This window comes from Bombina bombina, chromosome 1 (assembly GCF_027579735.1).
Source record: "Bombina bombina isolate aBomBom1 chromosome 1, aBomBom1.pri, whole genome shotgun sequence".
In the NCBI taxonomy this organism is placed as follows: domain Eukaryota; kingdom Metazoa; phylum Chordata; class Amphibia; order Anura; family Bombinatoridae; genus Bombina; species Bombina bombina.
In genome coordinates, this window is record NC_069499.1 from 1434117315 (window position 1) to 1434133124 (window position 15810).

Sequence of the window (15810 nt, forward strand, 5' to 3'; positions counted from 1 at the left end):
AAGTTGATGGGGCTATTTCTACCCTTGCTAAACGTACTACCATTCCTACGTCAGATGGTACCTCGTTTAAGGATCCTTTAGATAGAAAAATTGAATCTTTTCTAAGAAAAGCTTATCTATGTTCAGGTAATCTTCTTAGACCTGCTATATCATTGGCTGATGTTGCTGCAGCTTCAACTTTTTGGTTGGAAACTCTAGCGCAACAAGTAACAAATCGTGATTCTCATGATATTATTATTCTTCTCCAGCATGCTAATAATTTCATCTGTGATGCCATTTTTGATATTATTAGAGTTGATGTTAGATTTATGTCTCTGGCTATCTTAGCCAGAAGAGCTTTATGGCTTAAGACTTGGAATGCTGATATGGCTTCTAAATCAACTCTACTTTCCATTTCTTTCCAGGGAAACAAATTATTTGGTTCTCAGTTGGATTCTATTATTTCAACTGTTACTGGTGGGAAAGGAACTTTTTTACCACAGGATAAAAAATCTAAAGGTAAAAACAGGGCTAACAATCGTTTTCGTTCCTTTCGTTTCAACAAAGAACAAAAGCCTGATCCTTCGTCCTCAGGAGCAGTTTCAGTTTGGAAACCATCTCCAGTCTGGAATAAATCCAAGCCTGCTAGAAAGGCAAAGCCTGCTTCTAAGTTCACATGAAGGTACGGCCCTCATTCCAGTTCAGCTGGTAGGGGGCAGGTTACGTTTTTTCAAAGAAATTTGGATCAAATCTGTTCACAATCTTTGGATTCAGAACATTGTTTCAGAAGGGTACAGAATTGGTTTCAAGTTGAGACCTCCTGCAAAGAGATTTTTTCTTTCCCATGTCCCAGTAAATCCAGTGAAAGCTCAAGCATTTCTGAATTGTGTTTCAGATCTAGAGTTGGCTGGAGTAATTATGCCAGTTCCAGTTCCGGAACAGGGGATGGGGTTTTATTCAAATCTCTTCATTGTACCAAAGAAGGAGAATTCCTTCAGACCAGTTCTGGATCTAAAATTATTGAATCGTTATGTAAGAATACCAACGTTCAAGATGGTAACTGTAAGGACTATATTGCCTTTTGTTCAGCAAGGGAATTATATGTCCACAATAGATTTACAGGATGCATATCTGCATATTCCGATTCATCCAGATCATTATCAGTTCCTGAGATTCTCTTTTCTAGACAAGCATTACCAATTTGTGGCTCTACCGTTTGGCCTTGCTACAGCTCCAAGAATTTTCACAAAGATTCTCGGTGCCCTTCTGTCTGTAATCAGAGAACAGGGTATTGTGGTATTTCCTTATTTGGACGATATCTTGGTACTTGCTCCGTCTTTACATTTAGCAGAGTCTCATACGAATCGACTTGTGTTGTTTCTTCAAGATCATGGTTGGAGGATCAATTTACCAAAAAGTTCTTTGATTCCTCAAACAAGGGTAACCTTTCTGGGTTTCCAGATAGATTCAGTGTCCATGACTCTGTCTTTAACAGACAAGAGACGTCTAAAATTGATTACAGCTTGTCGAAACCTTCAGTCACAATCATTCCCTTCGGTAGCCTTATGCATGGAAATTCTAGGTCTTATGACTGCTGCATCGGACGCGATCCCCTTTGCTCGTTTTCACATGCGACCTCTTCAGCTCTGTATGCTGAACCAATGGTGCAGGGATTACACGAAGATATCTCAATTAATATCTTTAAAACCGATTGTTCGACACTCTCTAACGTGGTGGACAAATCACCATCGTTTAATTCAGGGGGCTTCTTTTGTTCTTCCGACCTGGACTGTAATTTCAACAGATGCAAGTCTCACAGGTTGGGGAGCTGTGTGGGGATCTCTGACGGCACAAGGAGTTTGGGAATCTCAGGAGGTGAGATTACCGATCAATATTTTGGAACTCCGTGCAATTTTCAGAGCTCTTCAGTTTTGGCCTCTTCTGAAGAGAGAATCGTTCATTTGTTTTCAGACAGACAATGTCACAACTGTGGCATACATCAATCATCAAGGAGGGACTCACAGTCCTCTGGCTATGAAAGAAGTATCTCGAATTTTGGTTTGGCCGGAATCCAGCTCCTGTCTAATCTCTGCGGTTCATATCCCAGGTGTAGACAATTGGGAAGCGGATTATCTCAGTCGCCAAACGTTGCATCCGGGCGAATGGTCTCTTCACCCAGAGGTATTTCTTCAGATTGTTCAATTGTGGGGGCTCCCAGAGATAGATCTGATGGCCTCTCATCTAAACAAGAAACTTCCCAGGTATCTGTCCAGATCCCGGGATCCTCAGGCGGAGGCAGTGGATGCATTATCACTTCCTTGGAAGTATCATCCTGCCTATATCTTTCCGCCTCTAGTTCTTCTTCCAAGAGTAATCTCCAAGATTCTGAGGGAATGCTCGTTTGTTCTGCTAATAGCTCCGGCATGGCCTCACAGGTTTTGGTATGCGGATCTTGTCCGGATGGCATCTTGCCAGCCATGGACTCTTCCGTTAAGACCAGACCTTCTATCACAAGGTCCTTTTTTCCATCCGGATCTGAAATCCTTAAATTTAAAGGTGTGGAGATTGAACGCTTGATTCTTGGTCATAGAGGTTTCTCTGACTCCGTGATTAATACTATGTTACAGGCTCGTAAATCTGTATCTCGAGAGATATATTATAGAGTCTGGAAGACTTATATTTCATGGTGTCTTTCTCATCATTTTTCTTGGCATTCTTTTAGAATACCGAGAATTTTACAATTTCTTCAGGATGGTTTGGATAAGGGTTTGTCCGCAAGTTCTTTGAAAGGACAAATCTCTGCTCTTTCTGTTCTTTTTCACAGAAAGATTGCTATTCTTCCTGATATTCATTGTTTTGTACAAGCTTTGGTTCGTATAAAACCTGTCATTAAGTCAATTTCTCCTCCTTGGAGTTTGAATTTGGTTCTGGGAGCTCTTCAAGCTCCTCCGTTTGAACCTATGCATTCATTGGACATTAAATTACTTTCTTGGAAAGTTTTGTTCCTTTTGGCCATCTCTTCTGCTAGAAGAGTTTCTGAATTATCTGCTCTTTCGTGTGAGTCTCCTTTTCTGATTTTTCATCAGGATAAGGCGGTGTTGCGAACTTCTTTTGAATTTTTACCTAAAGTTGTGAATTCCAACAACATTAGTAGAGAAATTGTGGTTCCTTCATTATGTCCTAATCCTAAGAATTCTAAGGAGAAATCATTGCATTCTTTGGATGTTGTTAGAGCTTTGAAATATTATGTTGAAGCTACGAAATCTTTCCGTAAGACTTCTAGTCTATTTGTTATCTTTTCTGGTTCTAGGAAAGGCCAGAAAGCTTCTGCCATTTCTTTGGCATCTTGGTTGAAATCTTTAATTCATCTTGCCTATGTTGAGTCGGGTAAAACTCCGCCTCAAAGAATTACAGCTCATTCTACTAGGTCAGTATCTACTTCCTGGGCGTTTAGGAATGAAGCTTCGGTTGACCAGATCTGCAAAGCAGCAACTTGGTCTTCTTTGCATACTTTTACTAAATTCTACCATTTTGATGTATTTTCTTCTTCTGAAGCAGTTTTTGGTAGAAAAGTTCTTCAGGCAGCGGTTTCAGTTTGAATCTTCTGCTTATGTTTTTTGTTAAACTTTATTTTGGGTGTGGATTATTTTCAGCAGGAATTGGCTGTCTTTATTTTATCCCTCCCTCTCTAGTGACTCTTGTGTGGAAAGATCCACATCTTGGGTAGTCATTATCCCATACGTCACTAGCTCATGGACTCTTGTTAATTACATGAAAGAAAACATAATTTATGTAAGAACTTACCTGATAAATTCATTTCTTTCATATTAACAAGAGTCCATGAGGCCCACCCTTTTTTGTGGTGGTTATGATTTTTTTGTATAAAGCACAATTATTCCAATTCCTTATTTTATATGCTTCGCACTTTTTCTTATCACCCCACTTCTTGGCTATTCGTTAAACTGATTTGTGGGTGTGGTGAGGGGTGTATTTATAGGCATTTTAAGGTTTGGGAAACTTTGCCCCTCCTGGTAGGAATGTATATCCCATACGTCACTAGCTCATGGACTCTTGTTAATATGAAAGAAATGAATTTATCAGGTAAGTTCTTACATAAATTATGTTTTCGGGCCGGAATTGAAAGAGATTATTTCAGACATTACTGGTGGAAAGGGACATGCCCTCCCACAGGATAGGCCTTTCAAGGCTAAGAACAAATCTAATTTTCGTTCCTTTCACAATTTCAGGAACGGACCGAATCCGAACTCTGCAGCCTCCAGACAAGAAGGCAACTCTTCCCAGCCTAAGCCAGCATGGAAACCATTGCAAGGCTGGAACAAGGGTAAACAGGCCAAGAAGCCTGCTGCTGCTACCAAAACAGCATGAAGGGGTAGCCCCCGATCCGGGACCGGATCTAGTAGGGGGCAGACTTTCTCTCTTCGCTCAGGCTTGGGCAAGAGACGTTCAGGATCCCTGGTCACTAGAAATAGTCTCTCAGGGGTATCTTCTAGAGTTCAAGGAACTTCCTCCAAGGGGAAGGTTCCACATGTCTCGCTTATCTTCAGACCAGATAAAGAGACAGGCATTCTTACATTGTGTAGGAGACCTATTAAAAATGGGAGTGATAAACCCAGTTCCAACAGCGGAACAAGGTCTGGGTTTTTACTCAAACCTGTTTGTAGTTCCCAAAAAAGAGGGAACTTTCAGGCCAATTCTGGATCTAAAAATTCTAAACAAATTCCTCAGAGTTCCATCATTCAAAATGGAAACCATTCGGACAATTTTACCAACAATCCAGGAGGGTCAATATATGACTACCGTGGACTTAAAGGATGCGTACCTGCATATTCCTATCCACAAAGATCATCATCAGTTCCTGAGGTTCACCTTCATGGACAAACATTACCAGTTTGTGGCTCTTCCGTTCGGTTTAGCCACTGCTCCCAGAATCTTCACAAAGGTGCTAGGGTCCCTTCTAGTGGTTCTACGACCAAGGGGCATTGCTGTAGCACCTTACCTAGACGACATTCTAATCCAAGCGTCGTCTCTTTCCAAAGCAAAGGTTCATACAGACATTGTTCTAGCCTTTCTCAGATCTCACGGGTGGAAGGTGAACGTAGAAAAGAGTTCCCTGTCTCCGTCAACAAGAGTTCCCTTTTTGGGAACAATAATAGATTCTTTAGAAATGAAGATCTTCCTGACAGAGGTCAGAAAGTCAAAGCTTCTAAACGCTTGTCAAGTTCTTCACTCTATTCTTCAGCCTTCCATAGCTCAGTGCATGGAAGTAGTAGGATTGATGGTTGCAGCAATGGACATAGTTCCTTTTGCTCGAATTCATCTAAGACCATTACAACTGTGCATGCTCAATCAGTGGAATGGGGACTATGCAGACTTGTCTCCCCAGATTCAAGTAGACCAGGTAACCAGGGATTCTTTCCACTGGTGGTTGTCTCACAATCACCTGTCTCAGGGAATGAGTTTCCGCAGACCAGAATGGGTCATTGTCACGACCGACGCCAGTCTCTTAGCCTGGGGTGCGGTCTGGGACTCTCTGAAAGCTCAAGGTCTATGGTCTCGAGAAGAGTCTCTTCTTCCGATAAACATTTTAGAACTGAGAGCGATATTCAATGCGCTCCTGGCTTGGCCTCACCTAGCAAAGGCCAAATTCATAAGGTTCCAGTCGGACAACATGACGACTGTAGCGTACATCAATCATCAGGGGGGAACAAAGAGTTCCTTAGCGATGAGAGAGGTATCTAAGATCATCAAATGGGCAGAGGATCACTCCTGCCACCTATCTGCAATTCACATCCCAGGAGTGGACAACTGGGAGGCGGATTATTTGAATCATCCGGGGGAGTGGGAACTCCACCCGGAGGTTTTTGCCCAGTTAACTCAACTATGGGGCATTCCAGATATGGATCTGATGGCGTCTCGCCAGAACGCAAAGGTTCTTCAATACGGGTCCAGTTTCAGGGATCCCAAGGCGACACTGGTGGATGCATTAGTGGCGCTTGGTCGTTCAACCTAGCTTATGTATTTCCACCGTTCCCTCTCCTTCCCAGGCTTGTAGCCAGGATCAAACAGGAGCAGGCCTCTGTGATTCTAATAGCCCCTGCGTGGCCACGCAGGACTTGGTATGCAGACCTGGTGAATATGTCATTGGCTCCACCATGGAAGCTACCTTTGAGGCAGGATCTTCTAGTACAAGGTCCGTTCGAACATCCAAATCTAGTCTCTCTCCAACTGACTGCTTGGAAATTGAACGCTTGATTCTATCTAAGCGTGGGTTTTCAGATACAGTCATAGATACTCTGGTTCAAGCCAGAAAACCTGTAACTAGGAAGATTTACCATAAGATATGGCAAAAATATATCCGTTGGTGTGAATCCAAGGGATTTCCTTGGAGTAAAATTAAAATTCCTAGGATACTTTCCTTTCTCCAAGAAGGTCTGGATAAAGGTTTGTCAGCTAGTTCCTTAAAAGTACAGATATCTGCTCTGTCTGTTTTGTTACACAAACGTCTGGCAGCAGTGCCAGATGTACAGGCGTTTGTACAGGCGTTAGTTAGAATCAAGCCTGTTTACAGACCCATGACTCCTCCTTGGAGTCTAAATTTAGTTCTTTCAGTTCTTCAAGGGGTTCCGTTTGAACCCATGCATTCCATAGATATTAAGTTACTATCTTGAAAAGTTCTGTTTTTGGTTGCTATTTCTTCTGCTAGAAGAGTTTCTGAATTATCTGCTTTGCAGTGTACTTCTCCCTATCTGGTATTCCATACAGATAAGGTAGTTTTACGTACCAAGCCTGGTTTTCTTCCAAAGGTCGTTTCCAACAGGAATATTAACCAGGAAATTGTTGTTCCTTCTCTATGTCCGAATCCAGTTTCGAAGAAGGAACGTTTGTTACACAACCTAGATATGGTCCGTGCTTTAAAATTCTATTTAGAAGCAACAAAGGATTTCAGACAAACATCATCATCTTTGTTTGTCGTTTATTCTGGTAAGAGGAGAGGGCAGAAAGCCACTGCTACCTCTCTTTCTTTTTGGCTGAAAAGCATCATCCGATTGGCTTATGAGACTGCCGGACGGCAGCCTCCTGAACGAATTACAGCTCATTCTACTAGAGCTGTGGCTTCCACATGGGCTTTCAAGAACGAGGCTTCTGTTGATCAGATCTGTAAGGCAGCGACTTGGTCTTCTCTGCATACTTTTGCCAAATTTTACAAATTCGATACTTATGCTTCTTCGGAGGCTATTTTTGGGAGAAAGGTTTTGCAAGCCGTGGTGCCTTCCGTTTAGGTAACCTGGTTTGCTCCCTCCCTTCATCCGTGTCCTAAAGCTTTGGTATTGGTTCCCACAAGTAAGGATGAAGCCGTGGACCGGACACACCAATGTTGGAGAAAACAGAATTTATGTTTACCTGATAAATTTCTTTCTCCAACGGTGTGTCCGGTCCACGGCCCGCCCTGGTTTTTAACCAGGTTTGAAACATTTCTTTCTTTATACACTACAGTCACCACGGCACCCTATAGTTTCTCCTTTTTCTCCTAACCGTCGGTCGAATGACTGGGGGGCGGAGCCAGAGGGGGAGCTATATGGACAGCTCTTGCTTGGTGCTCTCTTTGCCATTTCCTGTAGGGGAAGAGAATATCCCACAAGTAAGGATGAAGCCGTGGACCGGACACACCATTGGAGAAAACAGAATTTATGTTTACCTGATAAATTTCTATTTGCCATGAGTCAGGTCTGTGTATTTCCCATTGCAGTTTAACAGTTTCAGCATGGAAATTATGTTTATGGGGGATTTCAGGTATTTTTTTTTACCTTGGATTCCAGTTAGTTGTATCTTTGAGTCTGTTTTTCAAGTTTTCATGTGCTAACTAGGCTTGCGATGACGCAACATGCTACTTTTTATTGTGTAATTTTTGGCGCAAAGTCACCTGATTTTTTTGCATCTTTATTGACACAATTTTTTTAATTTCATTTTTTGGCGCCAACAATTTTTTCATCTGCATTTGCGTCCTTGGTTTGCGTCATTCTTGGCGCCAAAATTTGTTATATTAAGTCTCTCCCTCTTTTGCTATCTGCTCTCATTTCTTTATAGAGGGTTTTGATGTTTGCTTTTACTTTTGTATAAAAATTTTATCATAAGCATTTTTTTCCCATTCCTGAAATTTTTATTTTGAGGAAATTGGATATTTTGTTTTAATGTTATTTTTTCTTTTACATTTTGTAAGGTGTCTCTAACAGATCCTGCCTCTGATGTTACTTTAGGAACTAATTTGCCTTAAACACAATTCTACCAATGCTAAGTGTGTTATTGTAAATACGCTGATTTTATTTCTTCAGCTCAATTATGTGGCACTTGTTTATTACATGTTAACGTTTCTATAAGTATAATTACATCTACTGTTATTTTTTCTCAGTTTAATGTACCTGATATTCGTGCAGATATGAAAAATGTTATTTCTGCAGCCATAAGAAGGCTATGACTGCTATTTTGTCTTCATATAAACGTAAAGGTCTTTCCAAACTTGTCATAGATTTAATTACTTTTGTACTGACCGAAAATATACTAAAGTATTTTTTACTGATGAGGCTTCCTCTGACTCAGAGGATCCTGCATCAGAGACAGAAATTGACAAATCTTCTTTTTAATTTTTTTCATTTGAACTGATTTGTTCTCTATTAAAAGGACATGCCACCCTCATTTTTTCTTTTATGATTTAGAAAGAGAATGCAATTTTAAACATCTTTCTAATTTACTTATATTATCTAATTTGTTTTATTCTCTTGATATTCTTTGATGAAAAGCATATCTAGATATGCTCACTAGCTGCTGATTGGTTGCTGCACATAGAAGCCTCGTGTGATTGGCTCACCATGTGCATTGCTTTTTCTTCAACTAAAAAAATTGAGAGAGCGAATCTTCGCTTTGATATCTGATGAAACGACCAATTGGAGGTTGAGAAATGCGTTATAATAAAGCCTTTTAATTCTTTTAATTCTGGAAGTTGTATACATTCTTTTATTCAATAATACTGAGCAAAATTCCAAAGTTGCAAAACGAAGACTTGCTCACAGCTAATACTGAAGATACCTTTGGAGCCCACAGCTTTAAGGAAGAGCCCCAGGAAAGATCCTGTTTGGCAGTGTACTAGCCACTAATTTAAGTGCTAGCAGGCGAGATTGTACTGGTCACAGCACAGTACAACAGCTTCTGGTAAGCACATTACCTCTATAGATTTGTATCATTCTGCATGAAACAATATCACACTATGTGGCGCCCTCTCTATCTCCTTCTCATTTTTTAAGAATGATCTTAACCTGGTATCTTTTACTTATGGCTAGCTTAGAGTTTTGAGAACGTACTATTATTTAAATGGTAGATAGTACTTCTTTTCAGGATCCTTTAAGGAAGCCTGAATCTTTCCTTAAAAGAGCATATGTTTATACTGGTTATATTCTTAGACTGGCTATTTTTTATGGCTGAGGTTGCTGCTGCTTCAACTTTCTAGTTGGACAGTTTAGCACAGCAGTTATTAGATCCTGAAGTATATAACTTTTTTCTTTTATTTCAACATACATTCTTTTTATTTATGTTGCTATATTTGATGTTATTTAAATTTAATGTCAAATCTATAATTTTAGCTATTCTCATTTAGCTAGCTTTATGGCTTAAATCTTGAAATATTGACATAGTGTCCTAATCTGAATTAATATTTCTAACTTTTCAGGGAAATCATTTGTTTGGTTCCTCTATATCTAGGGGTAAGGGCGTTTGTTTTGGCCCTAGATAAGACATTTTAAGCTCTCAATTGTTTTTGTTCCTTTTGTCTGTATATGGATCTGAAAACTCATTCCCCTAAGGCCTCTGGCTCTATTTGGAGACCATCTCCAAATTGGAATAAATCCAAGCCTTATAAGGATCCAAATCCGGCTTCTAAGTCTGCATAAATGTGTGGCCCTCTATCCAGTTCTTCTGGTGAGGGGCAGATTACAGGGAGTGCAGAATTATTAGGCAAATGAGTATTTTGACCACATCATCCTCTTTATGCATGTTGTCTTACTCCAAGCTTTATAGGCTCGAAAGCCTACTACCAATTAAGCATATTAGGTGATGTGCATCTCTGTAATGAGAAGGGGCGTGGTCTAATGACATCAACACCCTATATCAGGTGTGCATAATTATTAGGCAACTTCCTTTCCTTTGGCAAAATGGGTCAAAAGAAGGACTTGACAGGCTCAGAAAAGTCAAAAAAGTGAGATATCTTGCAGAGGGATGCAGCACTCTTAAAATTGCAAAGCTTCTGAAGCGTGATCATCGAACAATCAAGCGTTTCATTCAAAATAGTCAACAGGGTCTCAAGAAGCGTGTGGAAAAACCAAGGCGCAAAATAACTGCCCATGAACTGAGAAAAGTCAAGCGTGCAGCTGCCAAGATGCCACTTGCCACCAGTTTGGCCATATTTCAGAGCTGCAACATCACTGGAGTGCCCAAAAGCACAAGGTGTGCAATAATCAGAGACATGGCCAAGGTAAGAAAGGCTGAAATACGACCACCACTGAACAAGACACACAAGCTGAAACGTCAAGACTGGGCCAAGAAATATCTCAAGACTGAATTTTCTAAGGTTTTATGGACTGATGAAATGAGAGTGAGTCTTGATGGGCCAGATGGATGGGCCCGTGGCTGGATTGGTAAAGGGCAGAGAGCTCCAGTCCGACTCAGACGCCAGCAAGGTGGAGGTGGAGTACTGGTTTGGGCTGGTATCATCAAAGATGAGCTTGTGGGGCCTTTTCGGGTTGAGGATGGAGTCAAGCTCAACTCTCAGTCCTACTGCCAGTTTCTGGAAGACACCTTCTTCAAGCATTGGTACAGGAAGAAGTCTGCATCCTTCAAGAAAAACATGATTTTCATGCAGGACAATGCTCCATCACACGCGTCTAAGTACTCCACAGCGTGGCTGGCAAGAAAGGGTATAAAAGAAGAAAATCTAATGACATGGCCTCCTTGTTCACCTTATCTGAACCCCATTGAGAACCTGTGGTCCATCATCAAATGTGAGATTTACAAGGAGGGAAAACAGTACACCTCTCTGAACAGTGTCTGGGAGGCTGTGGTTGCTGCTGCACGCAATGTTGATGGTGAACAGATCAAAAAACTGACAGAATCCATGGATGGCAGGCTTTTGAGTGTCCTTGCAAAGAAAGGTGGCTATATTGGTCACTGATTTGTTTTTGTTTTGTTTTTGAATGTCAGAAATGTATATTTGTGAATGTTGAGATGTTATATTGGTTTCACTGGTAAAAATAAATAATTGAAATGGGTATATATTTGTTTTTTGTTAAGTTGCCTAATAATTATGCACAGTAATAGTCACCTGCACACACAGATATCCCCCTAAAATAGCTATAACTAAAAACAAACTAAAAACTACTTCCAAAACTATTCAGCTTTGATATTAATAAGTTTTTTGGGTTCATTGAGAACATGGTGGTTGTTCAATAATAAAATTAATCCTCAAAAATACAACTTGCCTAATAATTCTGCACTCCCTGTATTTCAAGACATTTGGACAGTTTCAGTCCAAAATTAATAGAATATTGTTTCTCAAGGGTATTGAATAGTTTTTTTTAGAATAAGACTTTCCATGGGAAGATTCTTTTTTACTCATGTTTCAACAAACCCTGTGAAGACTCAGGAACGCAGGAACAGGGATTTGTTTTCTATTTAAATCTATTCATTGTCCCAGAAAGGATGATTTTTTTTTCAGACTAATCCTGGATCTGAAAATGTTAATCGTTTTGTAAAAGTCCCCAACTTTTTAGATGGTGACTAGGACTATTCTGTTTTTTGTTCAGTAAGGTCATTTTATGTCCACAATAGACTTACAGGACACTTATCTTCACATTTTGATTCATCCAGACCACTATCGTTTTCTGAGATTCTCTTTTTTAGCCAATTTTGTCGCTCTTCCTTTTGGTCTAGCAACTGCAAAAAGAATTTTCACAAATGTTCTCGGTGCTCTTCTTTCTGTAATCGTAGAGCAAGGTATTGTGGTATTTTGGATGATATCTTGGTACTAGCTCAATATTTTCATTTTGCAGAATCTCACATGGAACAACTAAATGTTGTTTCTTCTAGACATGGTTGGAGGATCAATTTACCAAAGAGTTTATTTATTCTTTAGACATAGGTTACCTTCTTAGGTTTCCAGATAGATTTAGTGTCCAGATATACTTCAGTCCCAACGCTTAACTCTCTCTGTTTTTGTTGTTTAAGCCATCACCTTATTGTTCAAGGGGCCTCCTTTGTTCGTTCTTCCTGGACTATGATAATTAGTTTTATTTTCAATTCTTTATTTTTTCGAGCACTTTTACATTATCACGAATACGATTTTAATATCAGCCCCTAATTTTTAGTAGAGCGATGTTTGCCCCTCATGTCATCGATCTATTATAAATAAGATCCTTTATGATATTTTTTTCAGACACTGAGGCTATATACATACATATATGCTTGAAAATATGTTTTTATTTTCAGAGAGCTACACCTTAAGAATGGTGTCACATTTACCATTTATAGGAACATGTTGGATCTATCGCAAGTTTTAAGGAAACATTTTAATAGATTATATATCGCTACAAACAAATTAGTTGTTTAAAATTCCCCCCTTCTCTATGGGGACTCGATCGCTAATTGAATTTGATATATATACACAATCTATACTTTAAAAAGCTATGTAGCAATGAATTGAATCTCTTTATGAGCGGTCTCTATTTTTAATGAAATCGAGCAAGTCATTGATACATTTATTGCTTGAGTTACTTAGGTATGAAACATAGATACAAGCAGTAAAATGTTGTATTACATGATTATATAGTGTTTCAGTTCTATCAGGTTAGGTGATAAGTATCAGAGAAGCGATATAAGCACTAACATTTCAATTGTAATATATTTTTTCCATATGATTTGCATTAATTACTAACATATAAACATGGATCTTGAACAGTTGTTACTTGATATCACACCCACCCTTTGAACACTCTGATAGGCCAAACCTGGTCTAATGGAGATACAGCGTGGGCTATTTAAAAATGTAATTTGGAGCAAATAGGCATCTTGATAAAGGCCCCTGGCGGCTGTAACGCGTAGATTTGCCTATTTCTCTTTTGCACTGAAATTGTATACTTTGCTGTTTACAGATTGCATACGTAAGTAGATAGGACAGGTACATCGAGCAGCTATATAAACTTTGTTTGAGCTGACTCCATATGTGTAATCCCTGTCCCAGGACCTACTCATACTGATACATCTGTTTTAGTTTCATCCCGGCTATAATACCGGTCTACAATTGCGACCCTGGGAACACTCAGGTGTTCACACCGGAATACCTTTGAACTCCAATCCGGATCTGTTTTGTTTACACGGGGAGTACTGCTTCCTCCATCACTCATAGAGAACGCTGGACAGTCTACACATCGAAGGAAATAGGAGAGGATACAATATCTATTCCGGAGTTCACTCTTGCAACAAATTTTGTACAGACTTTTTTCCGGACCTTTTCTGTTGATTATCGTTATAATCATTCAAACCAGGAGGACTCAGGTTTCCATTATTACATATGTATTACTTTTATGACATATATCTACTTTAGCTGAGTTACATATCCACCTTTCTAGTGCAATTATTTGTCGCACTCATATGTTTGTTTGTTTTTAGATGCTGGCATCATTACTTTTAACCATGTGTTTCATTGAACTTGAATATTAAATACCATTTTAATGTTACTACATTTAATCCATCTATTTATTTGATTGCGCTAATCTTAGAGACTGCTCTATTTATGTATAATATATACAATATGTTTATATCCAATTTTATACATTAATTCAATTTATTGCTAATAGTCCTACATTAATTCAATTTATTGCTACTAGTCCTGTATCTAAATTCTTATATTTCTCCTCTGAGCTCCCCTTTTTGAGCGCCATTCCAGATACAAACCCTTTTTTCCTGGACTGTGATCTCAACAGATGCAAGTATTATAGGTTGGGGAGCTGTCTGGGGATCTCTGACAGCACAAGGGATTTGGAATCCTCAAGAGGCGAGGTTACCAATAATTACTTTAGAACTCCGTGCTATTTTGAGTGCTCTACAATATCACAACAGTGGCATATGTCAATCATCAATGGGGGACTCACAGTCCATTAGTAATGAAAGAAGTATCTCTGATATTTTCTTGGGCGGAATCCAACTCTTGTCAAGACTCTGCGATTCATATCTCAGGTGTAGACATTTGGGAAGCGGATTATCTCAGCTGTCATTCTGTACATCAGGGGGAGTGGTCTCCTTTTCCAGATGTGTTTTTTCAACTTGTATAGATGTGTGGTCTTCTAGATCTGTTGGCCTCTCGTCTGAACAAGAGACTTCAGATACCTTTCCAGGTCCAGCGATCCTCAGGCAGAAATGATGAATGCTCTAGCAGTTCCTTGGTTTTACCAATCAGCTTACATTTTTCCGCCTCTGGTTCTTTTTCAAAGGGTGATCTCTAAGATCATATTGGAACAATTTTATGTGTTTCCGATAGCGCCAGCATGGCCTCTCTCTTGTTTTGGTATGCGGACCTTGTCTGAATATTCAGTTGTCAGCCTTGGTCATTTTTTATAAGACCAGACCTTGTGTCTTAAGGCCCATTCTTTCCATCAGGATTTCAAATCTTTGAATTTGAAGGCATGGAAATTAAACGCTTAGTTCTTAAGTCATAGAGGTTTCTCTGATTCAGTAATTATTTCTATGATACAGACTCGTAAGTCTGTTTCAAGGAAGATTTATCATGGGGTTTGGTAAACCTATATTTCATGGTGTTTCACTCATGATTATTCTTGGCATTCTTTTGAATTCCTAGGATTTTACAGTTTCTTCAGGATAGTTTAGATTAAAGATTTTGTCTGCAAATATTTTGTAGGACAAATCTCTGCTCTTTCTGTCTTATTTCATAGAAAGATTGTTAAGCTTCCTGATATTCACTGTTTTGTTCAGGGTTTGATTCGTATCAAGCCTGTTATTAAATCAATTTCTCCTTCTTGGAGTCTCAATTTGAGTTTTAACATTTTGCAGGCTCTTCTTTTGAGCCTATGCATTCTTTGGATTTTGATCTTCTTTCTTAGAAAGTGTTATTTCTTTGGCTATCTCTTCTGCTAGAAGAGTTTTCTGAATTTCCATCAAGAAAAACAGTTTTGCGGAATTTGTTTTTAATTTTTTTGCTTTAAGTTGTGAATTCTAACAACCTCTATAGGGAGATTTTTGTTTCTTCCTTGTGTTCTAATCCTAAGAATACTTTTAAAAGGTCTTTTCTCTCTTTGGATGTGGTAAGAGCTTTGCAATATTATGTTGAGGCTACTATAGATTTCATAAAGACTTCTAGTCTATTTGTTATTTTTTCTGGTTCCAGAAAAGGTCAGAAAGCCTTTGCCATTTCTTTGGCATCTTGGTTAAAGTTTAGATTCACAAGACTTATTTGAAGGCGGGGCAGTCTCCGCTTCAGCGTATTACAGCTCATTCTATTGCATCAGTCGCCATATCTTGGGTTTTCAAGAATGAAGCTTCAGTTAATTAAATTTGCAAAGCAGTAACTTGGTCTTCTTTGCACTCATTTTCTTTATTTTACCATTTTGATGTGTTTGCTTCTTTGGAAGCAGCTTTTGGTAGATATGTTTTTTTCAGGCAGCTGTCTGTTTGATTCTAGTGCCTATGATTTGTTTTTTTTTTAATTTTTTAAGAAAAATTAATTATTTTTTGGGATTTAATTTTCCAGCAGAAATA

The 15810-nt window shown here is 39.1% G+C and overlaps 1 protein-coding gene across 1 annotated transcript in view; it reads left to right on the forward strand.

The window, feature by feature from the left end:
- Positions 1-15810, forward strand: part of ARNT (aryl hydrocarbon receptor nuclear translocator) — a 382463-nt gene that overhangs the window by 248607 nt on the left and 118046 nt on the right. The gene's annotated exons all lie outside the window — the stretch shown is intronic.